Source organism: Crocodylus siamensis, chromosome 6 (assembly GCF_052110815.1).
Source record: "Crocodylus siamensis isolate JL-2025a chromosome 6, ASM5211081v1, whole genome shotgun sequence".
In the NCBI taxonomy this organism is placed as follows: domain Eukaryota; kingdom Metazoa; phylum Chordata; order Crocodylia; family Crocodylidae; genus Crocodylus; species Crocodylus siamensis.
This window is the reverse complement of record NC_143400.1, coordinates 21691875-21710561: the sequence shown is the minus strand read 5'-3', so window position 1 is coordinate 21710561 and position 18687 is coordinate 21691875. Positions and strand designations below refer to the sequence as shown.

Genomic DNA, 18687 nt, shown 5'->3' with positions numbered 1-18687 from the left:
ATTGAGTGGTTTGGGTTTCAAGAGTGTTCTGCACAAGTGATGTATCTTTATGTTTGTAAAAGGTGAACCTGGTTGAAAGACAGTATATTCCTGTAGACAGTTCAAACTTTATCTCCCCCCCACTTCATTTAGGTTGAATGTTCTGAACATGAACACACAGACACACACACACACACACGCACACACACACACAGAGTTTCTGGTTCCTCTGTACTAATGCTAATAATATGTATTATTTCTCATGGGTTTTGTAGAACTAATAATAGTTCTTGCAGAGTAAAAGTGACTAGGTTTATATGAACCTCGATGTGTGGTGCTTGATAATCCTAAACTCAGGACACTGAAGACTCTTTGAAAAGTGTATTATCATCTATTACCTATATCCAGTTGTACTGCACTTGGCTAGGTATTTGCCAGACAAATGGGAACAAATAGTTTCTGCTCCTGATAGACCCTGGCCATCAAGTCTGAACCTTTGTCTCTCCCAGCAGCAATATGAGAAGCTTCATCTCCAGCAACAATTCCTACAGAGAGGGCATGTCTACACATTGCCCTATGGTGATGTTGTTACTGTCCTGAGCTTTAGTACTTCCTACTGGAAGTACTAAAGCAAGGAACAGTAATAGCCCATACTGTACCGTATGCACGGAGTGTGGTTATTTTTAGCACATATTTCACCATAGCAGTGTACTATAATGGGGAGGTGCACTTCTATGGCAAAGTAGCTGCTCATGCTGTGTAGACACCCATGGACTCTACATTGCTGCATCATCCAGGTACCAAATAAATACCCGATTAGTTGCAGTGCAGTAATGCATGTGTACAGGTGGTACTGCACAGTAATGTGAGAGCTTCCAGGCTGGGTCTGCCCAGCCACTACAGGGCCAGCTGAAGCCCAGTCCCAGGGCTCCTGTTTGGCCCCCTCTCATGGAGATGGACTGGGCTGCTCTCTGGCAGCTCCTAGCTGCAGGGAATAAAAGTCTGAAGCCACTTTGTGCCTTGGGGCACACACCACAGGGAGCTGGCAGGAGCTACTCTCTGTCCAGGAGTCAAGCAGGCCCTGTATGCCCCCCTGGACAGCCTCCAGGCGATATTTGCCTGGGCTGTAACCCTCCTGAGCTGCTGCCTGGCCATAGGTGAGCACTGCACAGGGTGGCAGTTTGCTGCACCCCTCGCCCAGGACTATGATCCTATATGGGCTGCTGGCCTTTCTGGCTGTGCTACCAGGAGCAGCTCCTGCTCCCCACTGCTGCTCATCCCCACATCTCTCTCCTTCATGGACCACAGTGAAGCACCTCAGCCACATGGCTGTGACTCCCTGGCCAATCCCCTGTTGTGTGTGCTGCTGTCATCCCTCAAGTACCAGCATCACAGGGCTAGTGGCATGGGGGCCCAGTCAGCCAGCACAGGGCATGACATCATCCTCCCTCCCTGTGTCCAGCCCTAGCCCCATCCATGTGTGCCACCCATCCGGAGTCCCAGGGGCCCAAACTGAATCCAGGAGGATGTGTGCACCCTTAGGGCACTGTTGGGTGAGGAAGACTTCCTGAGGCAGTTTGTCCAGGGTGGGCACTTGAATACCCACACTTATGAGGCCCTGGTGGCTGAGATGCATGCACAGGGCCACTCCCATTGTTATGCAAATAGCATAAATACCAGGTTGATGTTAGGTAAATAACATGGAAATAGAGTTTTGCCTGTTGTTTTTAAACTTCTGTATTTTCTTGAGCTTTGCATTGCCTTAAGAAACTCCATTTCGTATTGCTCTGTAGTTTGACATAAGTACTCAACCTTTGACTCTTTTGTATGCTGTATGGGTGAGAGTGTGTTTCTGGAAAAGAAAAACATCGTCTGGCGACTGGCTGAATAATGCAGAAGATAAAAGACCAAACAAGAAGAATCTGCCCCAGAAGAGCAAGAGAACACTGGCAATTGACCTTCAAGAAAGAACACAGTGATAACCTAGCAAAAGCCCAGAGGACTGGGTGAATTGACAAGGCTATGAAAGATGGGGCAAGACATATCAATTTTGGGTCTTGTTCTGCATATCATCCTGGAGCATCGGTTCATCGGACGAGATGGACAGGCAGGAGCCTGGCTCCCACTCAGATCAACTTGGCTAGCCACGAAGTTGATCTGAGCACTGATAAAACTGGTAACATATACCAGTGCAGAACAGAAATTGGGGTATGAAGGTGGTGTGTGTGTGTGTGTGTGTGTGTGTATTAAGTGCTTAATCAATAAACATGGCACTTTTCCTTATCCCCCTCATAAGGTCTCGCTCGTTATTTGATCAATTGGCAATTTATGTAACAAAGTTGGTGCGGCAGTGCCACATTAAGGTCAAGGACCTGCAGGTCCAGTGGGTGGCTGTAACTGGTCACAACTGTTGGTCTGATTTGGCCCCCAAGACCATGCCCTTCATGTGGGAGCTAAACCCCATTCAGGTGCCCAAGGAACCTGCACCCATGCCCTACCCTGTCACCTCCAGTGATGCATCATTGGAGGAGGGGACCTCAGGCCTTCAGTGCCCTGCCCTGAACTTTGCCCCAGGGAGTCCTGGTAGCCCAGGGAGCCCTGGTCAGTGGCTGCCTTGGCCTTAACCTCACCCTGCAGCTGCCTATGAGGAGTGGCTGATCATACCACTTCCAGCAGCCAGCAGCACCAGCTCCTCCCCAGGGAGGGAGGGTGGCATGGCCAGGTGTCAGCACCTAGCCCACAGAAGGCCACAGACACCAGGTGGAGCTGGATGCCTCCTGGCATGGGGAGCCCCGTGCCAAGCTGCCAGCCTCACTGGCCCCAGGGCCAAGGTAAGTCCCACATTGTCAGGTGGGTTCTACCAGATTCATACCCCACACCCACCTCTTCCCCCACCCCTAGCCCCAGCTCTGGCCTCAGCCCCCACTCCTTGCCTAGCCCTCCCTGTCCTGGCTCCAGGTTCCCCCCTACAATATGCAGAGAGGTGGGACACATATCAGACCTTTATTGAGCAGCCTGTGTCCTTGTGACTGTGCAGGCATGGCTTCCCATTCATTGAGGAAGGCATTGATCTTAGTAGCGATCTCTTCCTCGGCAGCTGGGGGCAGAAATATTTAGAGGTGCCACAGGCAGCAGCAGACATTCCAGGGCAGGCCAGACTTATGCCTCATGCTATCATAGCTCAGGGTCTCACTCCAGGAGTGCAGGCTATGCCTGCGGCACCGTCTGGGCAGCAGGACATAGTGGCTCAAACAGCCCTCCACCTCGACAAATAGCCCATCACACTGTTCATTGCATGTGCAGGAGGAGCACACTTGGGGCACAGTGGTGGTGTAGTGGGAGAGGCCCCCAGTGGGCAAAGTGGGGATGTGGCTAGCAACCAACCTCCAGTTTGAGGCCAGGCAGTGCAGGAGCCCAGGAGCACAACATCGTCTCTCTCAAATGTTGCAAACTCTCACAAAAGCCTTCAGTCTCTTGCCTCTGCAGGGCCAACATCTGGATGCAAGGGAGAGGCCAGAGAAGCTTGCACAACTGCCACCACAACCTCACTCTCATCTTTCACTGGAACCACCTGGAGGTGCTGGCTGTACCAGCAGCATAGCCTGAATGGTACCCACCTGCTCCAGTGGCTGGTGGTCACAGTAGAGGGCTGGGTGGATCAGCGAGCATAGTGGCCAGAGAACCTTGCCCAGGAGGCCATCTGGGAGGTGCAACTGTAGGCTTCTCGGACCCACTGGGCTGAGCAGCAGCATGTGGAGCTGCCTGAACAGCAGTGGATGGCCCAGGGTCTCCCAGCAGAGACTGCACCCAAGCCCCTTCACACCTGGCCAGGGTGCTGGCTGCCTGCCAGCAGGCTCTGCACTCTAGCTGGCCCCACCACTCAGCTCCACACAGCTGGACTCAGAGACAGGGTCAGACATGTGAAATGTCTTTTAAATTTGAGGAACAGAGTTTTTATTGTTGGTGGGTAGGGATGGTGGTGGAGGGGCAATGTGTGGAGGGGGAGGGGAGAGCAGTCTTTGTTTGTTGAGAGAGGAGGGATGTGTGGTGGGGTTGCTATATTAATAAAGTTTGTACTGTTTGACTTGTGTGTCCTGGAGTGGTGCTATGGGTGAGCAGGGGGCTGGGAGTGTGTGGAGGTGGGGCATGCGGGCTGGAGAGGGGAGTGCAGGAGGAGGGGGTTGGCCAGAGCCTTCCATAGCTGGTACCCTGGGCCTGGCTGGCAGGTGTGTGGCTGTTCTGGGGCCTGCGCAGGGGGGGCCTGGTGGGCCAGCAGGGGCAGCATCATGCCAACAGCAGTGCAGGACACTGGTCATTGCTGGCAGGGGCCAGGCTGAAGCAGCGGGGCACTGGATGCTGCTGGTAGGGATGGGGCAGTGGCAGAGATGGCGTGATGAGGCAGGGTGGGCAGGAAGGAAGCTGTCCCTGCACTTGGCATGCAGCTCCTGGGCAGGGCAGGGGCTGGCCAGGCATCAGAGGGTGTGGTGGAGGTGCTTTTAAGACAGCTGTCACTGCTAACAGCTGCCTCTGGCATCAGCATGGTTGCCAAGTGCTGGCAGCCATCTGACCGGAGGCTGGACCTCCCCGCAGTGGCCACAGGGGTACATGGCAGGTTGCTCTGTGTGGCAGGACAGTCCCTATGGGTGCCGTGACCTCCCCTAGCGCCCTACCTACCCGTGCCAACTCGGGTCTTGAATGAATCCTCTATCTCGCCAGCCACGTCTTTGATCTTATTATTGATGGGAGGCTGCCTTCCTGCCCACTGTGGCACGGTGCCTGCCTTACGATGCCGCGACTCTATTTGATGCGCTATACTCCCCCTCTCCCAGGGCCTGCTCCAATATCTGCGCCATCTCCCGGGGCCTGCTCCAATATCCGTGCCCTCCCTGGGGCCTCGTGCTCTCGCCCCCAACTGGGCTTCTCACTAGGCTCGCCCCACAACTCCCAGGGCCTGCTCGATGTACGCGCCGTGCTCCCACGCGCTCACCCCCAACCGGAGCTTCTCAGTAGGCTCTCCCCCTTCCGGGGTTTCTCCTGCACAGACAGTGCCCCACTGAGGTCTGTGCCTTGCGCTTGCCCGCGCTCTCTGCCCTCACCGGGGCCTTGCTCGCACCTCCCACGCTCTCCGCCCTCACCAGGGCCTTGCTCGCGCCTCCCGCGCTCGCCCGCACTGAGGCCTTTTATGCCCGACTCGGGCTTCCCTGAATTGGGGCTCAGGTGGCCTCAGCCTTACCTGGCCCCCGGATCCCTTTTCGGATCCTGTGCCCGACTCGGGCTTCTTAGAATTGGGGCTCAGGGGGCCTCAGCCTTACCTGGCCCCCAGACCCACCTTCTCCGGCCTATGCCCCACTGGGGCTCTTCCCAATTGCGGTTGCCAATTGGGGCTCATCCCGATATTGCCCCCGCTGTGCTGGGGTCGGGATTCCCCACTAGCTCAGACCCGCCTTCCTGGGCCTACGCCCCACTGGGCTTCTGCCTACACCGAGCTCTTCCCGAAGCTGCCCACACTGGGCTGGGGTCGGGACATCCCCACAACGCGGCACCCTCTGTGGTGCTAGGAACTCCCCCTCTACCGGGGAGCTGCCTTGAGGCCTCCTCCACCCCTACAGCCTCGCCCGGTCCTCCGGTCTTACTCAAACACCCCAAACAGAAACTCAAGACCATAAGCCTACTGGCTGAAACACAAAATAAGCCTCCTGGCTATAACCTCTGTTCAACGCCACCCTAGCTACTCTCTGTCTCCCTGTCAGGGTTCTCTCCACCATGTATCATGATGCCGACGCTTGGGTGGTCGGGCTGCTTTGCTCTGCTCTACAGCAGAGCTTCCTGCTATTCAGGCTGCCAGAGGGGAACTGGCTCTGGCCTTAGCCTTTTCTGCTTAGAAAGGCCAGGCCCTGCCCCCTGGCGGTCAGCTGACCCAATTAGTTGCCATAGCAACTAGCACCTGCTGCCCTAATGAATGGCAGCTAAATCCATTTACTACTATTCAGTAGCAGGCAACCTAGTGCCCTGCTACACTCTGGTTTGGGACTAAATCTAGTTCCAGGTAGACTACACGTGTAGACACTGGCCCTATTCCTGCTTACAGTGCATTAACTGTACAGTAACTTTAATGTGCAGTAAATGCACTTGTAGACACACCCTCTGTATAGCAGCACAGCCCCAATGACCTGGTTCCTGGAAGCCTTGGAAGCCTTTTCTCATTGTGAGCATTCCCCAGGGCAATTGACCTTAGGCACATGTGTTCTGTGGCTCTGAAACAATCTATGAATTGGAATCACAGACCATGGAAATGTGTTATCCCATTTTATGAGACAATTTGCATTGGCTCTTGGATTCATATTTGTAGAACCTAGATACCTGGCCTAGTATAGTACAGAGGGCTGACAGCTTCAGAGCCACTGACTGCTCGTAGAACTTCAGTCCGGCAGCACATAATGCTTGTATCAGCACACATTTCTAGGAACAATTAAAACTTAGGGATGTGTGAAAGAATGGGTGATAATTGTACCATTATTGTGAGTTACACCAGGTGGAGCTAGTGCACACTGGCCTATGGGGTATTTTGTGTACCTGTTTACTCTGCAAACTAAACTAATCTCTGAAGAAATGTTATGTTGTTGCTTTTGAGGGGAGCTGTTGCAAACATAAGGGGAAGATTCTCTCTGGGTGAACCTCTGTAACTAGAGTCAATTTGGGTATCAGAGTTGCTCCAAATATTTGGTGCTAAAATTTCTGAAAGAGGTGTTTGCTGTCATGATGTTTGTAGCCACCTCTGGTCCAGGGTGTAAACATATTGCTTAGCTAGACTAGTGACATTAAAAAACAAGATAGACTGAACATCAATGGCTTTTCCTCCAGGAAGAAACCATCTTACCACGTCCTGATTTTTTTAACAGTTAGAGAGATGAAAAGCAATTAAATAAATAAGCCTTGACACTTTAAATTATATAGTTCATTGAGTTCGTGTGTGTGCATCAGAGTGAGAGAGTATACATAAGAAAGGAAGATTTTCTTTCGTTTGTTTCTTTCATTTGCCTTGAATTTAAATTTAGTTTCTTGTGTGTTTATTAAACCACCTGGTTGGACTTCTTATCTTGCTTGTCACCTCTTACAAATTATTACTCAATGACATTATTGATGTAATTAAAATCATGTAGAAAAGTCCGTCTGTTTGACAAAATATTAAATGAATGTCATATTAAATTGGTCCCTATATAACAATAATCCCAGACAGCAGGTCCCATACAGATGTCCTCTGGGGCCTCTGGTTGTTTATACTCAGGAAATAAGTCAGTCACTCCCTAGGCTTAGCCCCACCAGAAAGGTAAGCAGCGGCGATGGTTAGGCTCCATGCTGAAGGATACAAACCTGGGGGGACCTCTGCACTTTGTTAATAGGAGAAAAGCAAATTCTAAGCAAGACTGCAGCACCAGCTCTTCTTTTCAGGGACAGGCAGATCTATTTGCTGGGTGAATCCACATTCAGAGTGATGAGAGAGGAGGAGCTCTGGTGTAGAAGCAGAACAGTGGTCAATTTCTCATTAAAAATAAAAGCCAATCAATTGAAGTTTGCAGTATCCTGGGGTTACAGGTAGGTGCTAGCTCTCCCACTGCAGTCCTGTACCATTTTTCTGAGAGAGACAGAAAATTTATTGGTGCACATTAGCATTTTTCCATCACACATTCCCACAATCTGAAAATGCTTATGTCCCCATGAAGCAGTGGTGCCTACAGAAAACTGAACAGGGGTTTAGACTGCAGTAAATGCACACGTACTTTATTTTTTTGATTCTATGACATGGGACTAAAAATAGGTTAATGGGAACCGAGTGTTAAAATATTCTGGTGCACTGTAACTGCTTGGATAGGCTTCTAGCCCGGACAGATTAAATTCTCCCTTACCCAGAAGAATGTTTGTCCTGTCCTGGTCATCGGCATTCCAAACTGCTGTAAAAGCAGCGTAGGACTAAAGATACGTGAAAGGCATGAATGCTACCGCGTAGTATGTAACCAACAGTCATTAACTAGTTCACCTTTTGAATTCCAGTTTTCTTCTGGGGAGTAAGAGTGAGTCTACGTTCTTGTGGTTAGAGAGTTGACTTGAGAAAGACATGTAGCTTTTGGTCCCAGCTCCAAATCGGACATGAAATTACAGGCCAATTAGACAGGCCGACTTGGTTGACTGGAGAAAATTATCAAAGAACCCATTACACACAGGCTAACTGATTATTATTCTAACGGATAGCCAACATGGCTTCGTAATGGGCAGGTCATGCCAGACCAACCTCATTTCCTTCTACAATCAGGGAACTTGCCACCTGGATAGGGGAAATGAGGATGATGTCATATACTTGGACTTGAAAAAGGCCTTTGAGCTGGTCTCCCATGATGTCCTCATGGTCAAATTGGGCAAATGCAGCCTCGACTACTTTATGGTCCAGTGACTAGGTAACTGGCACTGTGGTAGGACCCAAAGGGCATAGATTGACAGACTTGGGTCATCATGGTGGAAAGTGACCAGAGACATCCCACAGGGCTCAGTACTCAGACCGGTGCTCTTCAACATGTTCATTGACCATTTGGATTCAGGTATCATAAGCAAACTTACAAAGTTCACTGACAACAACAAAATATTTTGTGAAAGGGATATTAAAGTACACGATTTGTGGTCCAACTGGCATCTATTTAGTAGAGATCTGGAATCAGTTCTAACGCCAAGAGGAGGAACAGACTACCGCACAGTGCCTGCTGCAGGGCTCTCACATTTTCTGTTGGAGCTTCTCACCATTGATATGACGATAAGAAGAGCTGACCTTGGGTCTGGCTTAATATGACAGTGCTTCCTTCCCTCCCTTTCTTCCCTGCCTACCCTTCACCTCTATTTCCTCTTTTTTCTCTCTCTTACTCCCTAATTAGTATTGTGTCTTTTTCTATTGTTTACAATCTGCAGTCATTCTCTCTCTGTCTCTCTCTTGTTCATGGTAATATAGTCTCCTATGAAACAACATCATGAAAAACACCAGTGTTGAGGGAAGATTAGGTTATTTCATTGCTTCTGAAGTTTCCCTGGGGCTTCAGTCTTCGAAGAACTTCCAAAGAATGCTGAAAATGGACACAGCGGGGTTTCTTGGGAAGACATTGGAAGAGGTTGAAGTGGAAGGAACAATGATTTATGCTCCCCTCTGGCAGTTCTGCCAAATTACACATCAAACTTCACATATTTAGCTTATGCTGAAATTCTGATAATTCTTTAATTTTTTTCCTCTGTCTCTTCCCTGTTCAGTTTCATCCTATTTGTACAATTTTCCTCCCATTTTTTGAAAATTAGCACAGCATACACACGTACATACAGTACAGTTGGCCAGAGCCTGAATTTTATTTATTGTTGTGTGTTTAAGAGAAGCTTTCTAGCTACCTGCTTTGCAGTATGCTGTGGATGAATAAATACATGTGTAGCGCACAAGAGCAGCTTTATTCATTACTACCTACATTCCCTGCTCTGTGGATGCATACCCAAGGGCAAGACCCAAAGAAGTGGAGGAAAGGAAGGAGTCCCCTCCTATATTTTAGCTCCTCTAGCTGTGGAGTCAGGATACTCAGCCAGGAAGCCAGAGACCTGCATTCTAGGCCTACTTGTCCCACAAGTGTGTTTGTTCTTTTATCTCTCTGACTTCTAAACACAGGTATCTAACCACCATGGTACAGATAAGGCATCATCTAATAGCTTTTTAGGAGCCCTTTGAGCTTGATTCAAGGCCCATTACCATGGCCAACTGGTGCCACCTTAGTCGGGGGGGCACGTGCATCCCCAGCGACCAGTCAGCGACCAGTGGGGTGGGGGCGGGGTCTCCCTACAGTGAGTCTTGCTGACCAGCAGAAGGGTCTCTCATGGCCAATCTTGCCGACGGGGAGTGGGCGGATTCCCCCCCAAAGCAAAACTCAACCAGGAAACAGCCACGCTGCTCCCAGAAGCTGCCACAGTGCTGCTGAAAGTGGCCACGACACTACATCTGGTGCTCCCACTCCCCACCTGGCATTCACAACGGGGAACTGGCACTCCCATCTGCCCCCCACCTATTGCCTAAATGGGGGGCATGGTCAGTGAGGGGGTGTACCAGCACTCTCAGGGGTGCACATGCATCCCCGTGCACTCACCACTGCCCATTTCAGTTAAAAGTCACTGGGAACAATTCATGGATAGTAGTGGAGAGGGTAAATTTGCTGCCCTACTTAGAGGAAGGATCCAGGCTAGAACCCAGGCCCTACTCCCTTTTTTGGCCCCACATCGTTCTTTCTCTCTCTCTCTGCACTGCCAAGAATGGCTTGATTCAAAAAGAACATTGCCAAGGAAACTGGAAAGTGCCTAACCCGAAGCCTGGTTGTTAGAGTACTGTATGGGAAAGTGAGAGTGATGCAGGTTCAACCCCGCCCCCCTCTGGACTGGAGAGCCTAGAAACATACCTTCCACTTGATGTGTGAATGTGGTAATGGCTCAGTTAAACTAGGGTTAAACTATGGAAGTGCAGCAATCTCCTCTAGGATCTAACACGGTGGTTCTCAACCTCGTTTGATTCAAGGCAGCCTTCAGAAAATGCCAGCTCCTATTTTTCTCTCCTTAACTGAATGCAGAAAAATAGTGTAATTCTTTGGTTTCAAGGAGGGTGAACCTAGGATCAACAAATCATGACCCACACCCCAGCTCACCCTGCCCTGCCCCACATGTAGATCCAGGGCACGCATCCCCCACATGCCCTTCCGGGCTGTGTTCTGCCCCACTCCTCCCCACGCCCACAGCAGGCCAGAATGTCTTTGACACTCTTGATTCCTATTTGAAGTCTCTGGCTTTATCTTGTGCACCATGTTTTCACCCCTATCAGTCCTACCATTGTTTGGTACCTTGCAGCAACCTTGTAAGGACTCCAGGGCATTTCAAGGTTTTTTGACACCCCCGGTTGTTTGATAATCACTAGTCTAACATGATCTACTCATGGGTTTCTGGGTGTATATGCTTTCCTAACTTAGTCACGGGTTGAACTATAGAGCTAGAGCACGCAGGCAGCTTTATAAATGTATAGGCCCCAGCACAAGTTCAGTCTGTACATGCCAGTCTGTGTGTGAGAAGGTAAAAGGGTACCTTGGTTAGGGATGATGCTAGCTAGGGAGGAAGGAAGGCACTTCTTCTAGTCTGGAACCTGTAAGACCTAGGGCACTTGTACATGGGATGGTGTTTAATCCTCATTAAACTAAAAATGTTTATTACATTTAAAATGATTTGTCTTAAATCAGCGGTCACCAACCAGTTGTTCATGATTTACTGGCGGATCCTGGAGCCTCTTCAAGTTGATCCTAGGCTGAGGGGACTAAGTGCACATATGAGGTGGGGTTGGGGGGCCAAGAGCAACAGCCAATTTCAAGTCGACTCTGGGCTGGGGGAGCTGGGAGCGCACAGCAGGTCAGTCAGTGGGAGAGGGAAGGGGCAGGCCTGGGGGGGCATATGCAGCAGGGCTTGGGGCACAAAGCCCAGCCCACAGCTTTAGCTGCCCCTGCCATGCACAGATCAAGGGGGAACATTTCCCCGCCCCCCTAAACACAAGGCAGCACCAGTGGATTCAGGAATGGAGTGGGGGCAAGCTGTGCACAGCTGGGGAGGGGTGGGGGATGGAGCTGTGAGCGGCTTGTCCAGGAGGCGTGGGGAGGAGTAGTGGGGCAGAACACAGCCCAGAAGGGCATGTGGGGGATGCGTGCCCCAGATCTACATGTGGGGCAGGGCAGGGTGAGCTGGGGTGTGGGTCATGATTTGTTGATCCTAGGTTCACCCGGTCTTCAGCATCCCTGTCCCCCAATGAACCTAGTTTAAAGCCCTGTGTAGGAGATCAGCCAAACTGTAAGAGAACAGATGCTTACCTTTTGAAGAGAGATCTAGACCATCATGTCCCAGCATGCCCCTTTCATGGAAGTGCAGATTCTGGTTGAAAAAGCCAAAACTTGCATGATGGCATGAACTCTGGAGCTGCAAGTTGACCTCTCCAATGCAGCTGCCGTGATGCTGGCCATGACCGCTGAACAGGAGGATAGATGAGAAAACTACTAGTACCCCCAAGCCCCTAATCCTGGCCCCCAGAGCCATGTAGTCACTCATGACCTGGCCTGGACTACTCTGGGCCACATCATCTATACCCACATGGATGAGGACCACGGGATAGTAGTTGGAGGGCTGGATGAGGTCCAGAATCCTCATAGTAATGTCCCGAATCTGAGATCCAGGCAGGCAGCATACCACCCATACTATGGGATCTGAGCAATAGATTACTCCCTGTGTTCCTCTCAGGAGGGAGTCACCTACAATGATAACCTGGCGTCTATTCACCTGGCTGCTGATTGACCCTCAGTCTGCATGCTGGTAGATGTGGATGTGGCTTCCTCTGCTGCACTCTCCCCCAGTGACACCAGGGCCTCATTTCTGTTCCCCGTCTGTACTGGGGAAGATGTCCCAGCAGTGCAATGTCTGGCTCTGGAGGTAACTGTCTTCCATCCATCTATGCCAGGTCCCTTCCTTGTTGTCTTCTCACTAGGTGTGAGGTCCTACACAAAATGGAAATACCCATCAATTTCATTCTCAGCAGCCCTGATCCCCTCCAGCCCACTAACCTCTACCTGGAGTTCCCTCACCTGACCCTCAAAGACATCAAGCTGGGCACATGTGGGACTCCTGGTCTCCCTTCCCCCCATAGACCCCAGAGGCCCTGCCAGGCAACCCTGCCATCAGGGGGCCAGAGTGCCACTGGCCCCTCCAAGAGCTTCATCTGGGTGGAGGCCTCAGAGGAGCTCTGGGTGGGAGGCAGTGCCAAGGCAGGGTTCCTGGCTGTTCACCATGTCCTTACCATGATTGAAGACTCCTTCTCTTCCATTCACCTGAAGACACTGTCTGGAGCTGCCAGTGCCTAGAGTTCAGGTTCCCCCTGTGCGCCCTACTGTATGAACTCCCGTGCAAACTCCGCCATTCCCCAGAAGAACGCACCTGTTTGCGTGGTCTATTTTTACCCCTGTTCTGTTCTATCTCTACATATCTACATATATTCATATGTCTACCCTATCTCTATTGTGCCTGTCTGGCCTCGAACATCCCGTCACGTGCCGCACAGGCCCGGATGTTCGGTGGTATTTGTCCATCCGTCCCCGATGTTCCACCGAGCGGGTGTCTCCTTCCGGTATAGCCTTTCCCCAATCGCACCTGCCACGACTTCGGATCCTGTTCCAGTGGTGGGTGTCCGACTACCGGAGGTCTCTCGACTATGGGACATCTATCTGGTGATCTTCTGTGAGGCTCCACCTCCCCTCTACCGCATCCTTACACCCTGCCTTGATGGGCTCCAGATGTCCTTTGGCCAGTTCTCCGACTGTTGAGGCTCCGCGTACACTTGCAGAAATGGGCTATAGGTCTGCTGGACCAACCCTAACTCCACCCACCATGTCTCATGGCTGCCTAGCCTCGCCTGAGGCTGTAAACCCACTTTAGGTGTTAACAACACTTGGGCTCCATATACCTTGCCCTGAAAACCCTCCAAAAGTGGGAAACATAAAAAAAACCAAAAACCAACAACAGAGAAATACAAATATAAGAGAGGCCGTCTGCTCCCTTTATCGCCTGCTCTCATGACCTGCCCTACAACAACAGGCCCTGGGTGCCTGAGTCCCATAGCTAGCCCTAAACTGGGTCTGGGCTAGACTGCAGGCTACTGCATCCTCCTCTTCACCCTCCGCCCAGCCTGTAGGTTCACTGGACCCTCGGTGGTCCTTCTTGGTATGCCTTCCCCACGTCCCCCATTGGGGTGGCTCTATATCACTGGGGCCCTCTTCCACAGCCCCTCATGCTGCTTATGCCCTTTGTCCCCCACCTGGGGTGCCTCCTTGAGCCCTACTGAGTCCACAGTGGTCACACCTGGTTTGGCATTTTGGCATCTGCTGGCCCCTCCGGCTCTTCGGTGGCGACCCCGGGGGTCAAGCTCCTCCTGCTCTTCCTGGTTTTCTAATCCAGGTCACTGGTCTGGACAAGGTGCCTCTGATCCCTCACTTCCTGAGCTACCACCAGCAGCATCTTTCCCGTGGCGGGCTCCACTATGTCCTCCCGCATGGGTGACTGGTGCCTCCTGAGTCAAGGGGGCACTTGCCTCCCCAGCAGGCAGTCAGAAATGGGGGGTGGGGGCCCCCCACTGTCGATTACACTGACGTGGAAGTGGCAGCTGCATCTCTGGGTGGGCATGATCAGCCACGGGGGGAATGCGGGGATAACTTCTCATGGTGCCCCAACTCCCCGGCCGGCACTCTCAGGGGGGCAACAGCACTCAGGGGGGAACTGGGGGCACCAGTACCCCCCCTGCCTGGAACGCTGGTGTCAGCGGGTGCATGTGTACCCCCGTGCATCCAATATACATTGTCACTGACCTACCCTGGAAATCTTCAAGAGCAGACTGGATGGTCACTTTGCTTGAGTCATATCACCCCAGTTGTCTTTCCTGTCTAATGCAGGGGGCTGGACCTGATGATCTCACAAGGTCCCTTCCAGCCCTTACAGTCTATGAACGTCCAGATTTTTATTTACATTGTTGTTTTTATTAGATTTTCATTAATGGAATAAATATCAGCATGGAGGCGCTGATTTTTTACAGTGAAAACCTTTATTTTTATTTTTTCTAAAAAGATTTTTAAGGTTTCCAACAAATGCTCAGGCTCTATGTTCACTGATTCTCCTTTGGAATCTATTCGACAACTACAATTTAACCAAAAGACCTTGATCCCTACTTATCACACACTGTGCTCTGACTTTTTTTTAATTGCAATGTCACAGAGAAATGCAGCTGTCATGGTGGTTCAGAAATCAAGGTTTGGTCTCTCATGTAGCTGCAGATTGATCTATAAACTCAACCTTCTTGACTTTAAGGAAATAGCCTCGGAGGCACATAGAAATAAATTTATGTCCTATGAAAGGACATTGCACAAGGCTTCCTTCACCTCCCTGTTTCTCAGAGCATAAATGAAAGGATTTAGCAATGGTGTCACAATAGTGTTCAGGATGGTGAGTATTTTGGTCTGTTCCAATGAACTCCGGGCAGACGGCTTGACAAAAAGAAAAATAGTCGAGCCATACCATATAATCACAACAGAAAGGTGGGAAGAACAAGTGGAAAAGGCTTTCTGTTGTCCTTTGGCCCCAGAAGAACGCACCTGTTTGCGTGGTCTATTTTTACCCCTGTTCTGTTCTATCTCTACATATCTACATATATTCATATGTCTACCCTATCTCTATTGTGCCTGTCTGGCCTCGAACATCCAGTCACGTGCCGCACAGGCCCGGATGTTCGGTGGTATTTGTCCATCCGTCCCCGATGTTCCACCGAGTGGGTGTCTCCTTCCGGTATAGCCTTTCCCCAATCTCCCCTGCCACGACTTCGGATCCTGTTCCAGTGGTGGGTGTCCGACTACCGGAGGTCTCTCGACTATGGGACATCTATCTGGTGATCTTCTGTGAGGCTCCACCTCCCCTCTACCTCGCCCTTACACCCTGCTTTGATGGGCTCCAGATGTCCTTTGGCCAGTTCCCCGACTGTTGAGGCTCCGCGTACACTTGCAGAAATGGGCTATAGGTCTGCTGGACCAACCCTAACTCCACCCACCATGTCTCATGGCTGCCTAGCCTCGCCTGAGGCTGTAAACCCACTTTAGGTGTTAACAACACTTGGGCTCCATATACCTTGCCCTGAAAACCCTCCAAAAGTGGGAAACATAAAAACAAAATAAAACCAACAACAAAGAAATACAAATATACTAAGAGAGGCCATCTGCTCCCTTGATCGCCTGCTCCCATGGCCTGCCCTACAACAACAGACCCCAGGTGCCTGAGTCCCATAGCTAGCCCTAAACTGGGTCCGGGCTAGACTGCAGGCTACTGCGTCCTCCTCTCCATTTTCCGCCCAGCCTGTAGGTTCACTGGACCCTCGGTGGTCGTTCTTGGTATGCCTTCCCCACGTCCCCCATTGGGGTGGCTTTGTATAACTGGGGCCCGTCTTCTGCAGCATCTCATGCTGCTTATGCCCTTTGTCCCCCACCTGGGGTGCCTCCTTGAGCCCTCCCGAGTCCAGAGTGGTCACACCTCGTTTGGCATTTTGGCATCTGCTGGCCCCTCCGACTCTTCGGTGGCAACCCCAGGGGTCAAGCTCCTCCTGCTCTTCCTGATTTTCTAATCCAGGTCCCCGGTCTGGACAAGGTGCCTCTGATCCCTCACTTCCTGCACTGCCACCAGGCAGGCAGGCTCCCGTGGCGGGCTCCACTACTTCCTCCCATGCTACGAAAGCCAGTTTCCCGCACTTTTCCCCCATGTCGGAGCTCCAGGACAGACTTTCCTGTTGGTGCTCCTGTGGGTCTCTCCCCTCCCTCTTTGCCAGATGCTCCCTTTATCCCTCCCGGCCGGCTCCCACAGCTGCCCTTATCAGCTGGCCACAGCTGTATAAAGACGCAGCTAATGAGCCGTGCAGGTCCCGCCTCCATCTCCATCTCTGCCGTGGATCCCGCTGGAGGTAAAAAGTTTTTATTTCCTTTTCTTTTACTTTTGTTTTCTTCTGAGGGTTTCTGCCCTCGGGACTCCCCCTTGGCTCTTCAGGGTCTTCCCCTCTGTTCCTCCCCGTGACATCTATGTATCTATTGCTTTCTCACCAGTGGTGTCTCCTGTGAAACTCACTTGAGTCTGGCCCTGCTCTCCAGTTAGTTGGGGTGTACCCTGGCCTACCCTCACGGTGGGCACGCTTGCCCTTTGGCCACTCTGGGCCCTGGCCCCAGCTTGGCCAGTTGAGAGCCCTGGGCCAATCCTATACAGATCACAGCCTATCTGTGCAGCCTGCCTGTACCTTAGTGCCAGTGCCTGCCACTGCAGTGCTCCATGGTTGCCAGGCCCACAACATCTAGGCCCGCAGGGTGCTGCACACTGTAGCAGGGTACTGCAGACTCCAGCCAGCCAGGCCTGTCAGGATCCAGGCCCAACTGCAGGCAGCTTCTGGCTCCTGGGGCCAGTTCCAGGTCCCCATAACCCATCACCAGCAGCCTGCCCTGAGCATGCAGGAGCTGTACACCTGTCAGTCCCATGCTGGGCCCTGTGCTGGGCACTGCATGCAGCTACCCAGGCCCAAAAGCACAGGAACAGTTGCGGGGAGGCCCTAGAGCCAGCATAGAACCATCAATGATGCCATCCTTGTGCACGCCCAGGCCCATGCCCAGCCAGAGACCCAAGTGGGGGCAAGAGAAGACTGGCAACCTGATGGCACTGTGGGGCAAGGTGGAGGTGCAGCACCAGCTCAAGCAGGGCTCTTACTCCAATGCCCACTATTATAAAGTGCTTTCAAGCTGGATGTGGGAGTGTGCGCAAACTCTGTTGGCATGGCAGTACCACATAAAGATCTAGGCCTTTTGGGCACAATGTGTTGACATCACCAACCACAATTGTCAGTGTGGGAATGTCTGTAAGTGTTCCTCAGGGGCCCGTGCTTGGTTCAGTGTAGTTCAACACCTTTATCAATGATTTGGATGTGGGAGTAAAGAGCTCATTGGCTAAATTCACGTACGACACCAAGTTATGGGGGAGTATGGTCATGCTTGAAGATAAGCTGCAGATACAGGTGGACCTAGGCAGGCTGGCAAGTTGGGAGGATCGGAACCAGATGAAGTTCAACATTGTGAAATGTAAAGTGCTCCATCTGGGGATGAACAACCCCCTACATACTTACAGGCTCGGTGGTACCAAACTGAGCAGCACCATGACTGAAAGGGACCTAGGGGTATTAATAGATCATAGTGTGAACATGAGCTGTCAGTGGAATGCTGTAGCCAGCAGGGAAAGTTGTACTCTGGCATGCATCAATCGATGCATCTTAAGTAAAACCAAGGAAGTGATTCTTTCATTATACTCAGTGCTGGTGACACTACATTTGGAGTACTGCATCCAGTTCTGGGTGCTGCACTTCATCAAAGATGTGGTAAAGCTTGAGAGAGTCCAGAGAAGTGCCACCCATAGGATCAGAGACTTGCAAGAAAACAAGCCATATGAGGAAAGGCTGAGGAACCTGGGACTCTTGAACCTAAAAAAAAGAAGGCTGAGAGGGGACTTGGTAGCAGCTTACATCAAGGGCTTGGTGAACAACTGTTCAACAAGGCACCAGATGGGAAAACCAGGAGCAGTGGCCACAAATTCCTGGAAGACCATTTCAGGTTTAACACACAGAGAAACTTCTTCACAGTTAGAGTGCCCAGAGTGTGGAATAGGCTCTGTCTAGAGGTGGTGCAATCACTTAGCACATGGGTGACTGGTGCCTCCTGAGTAGGAGGGACACTTACCTCCCCAGCGGCCAGTCAGCAATGGGGGGTGGGGACGCTCCCACTGTCGATTACGCCGACCTGGAAGTGGCAGCTGTACCTCTGGGTGGGCATGATCAGCCATTGGGGAAATGCGGGGATCACTTCTCATGGTGCCCCAACTCCCCAGCCGGCGCTCTCGGGGGGCACCAGCACTCAGGGGGAGAACTGGGGGCACCAGTACCCCCCCTGCCTGGAATGTTGGTGTCAGTGAGTGCACGTGCGCCCCCATGCACCCAATATACATTGTCACTGGAAACCCTGGAAATCTTCAAGAGCAGACTGGATGGAGTCATATGACCCCAGTTGT

General features: G+C 51.5%; 1 pseudogene; it reads right to left on the bottom strand.

Annotated features, from left to right (window-relative positions):
- Window positions 1–2945: 2945 nt before the first annotated feature.
- On the bottom strand, window positions 2946–14112 carry LOC149861582 (uncharacterized; annotated as a pseudogene).
- Window positions 14113–18687: the final 4575 nt, after the last annotated feature.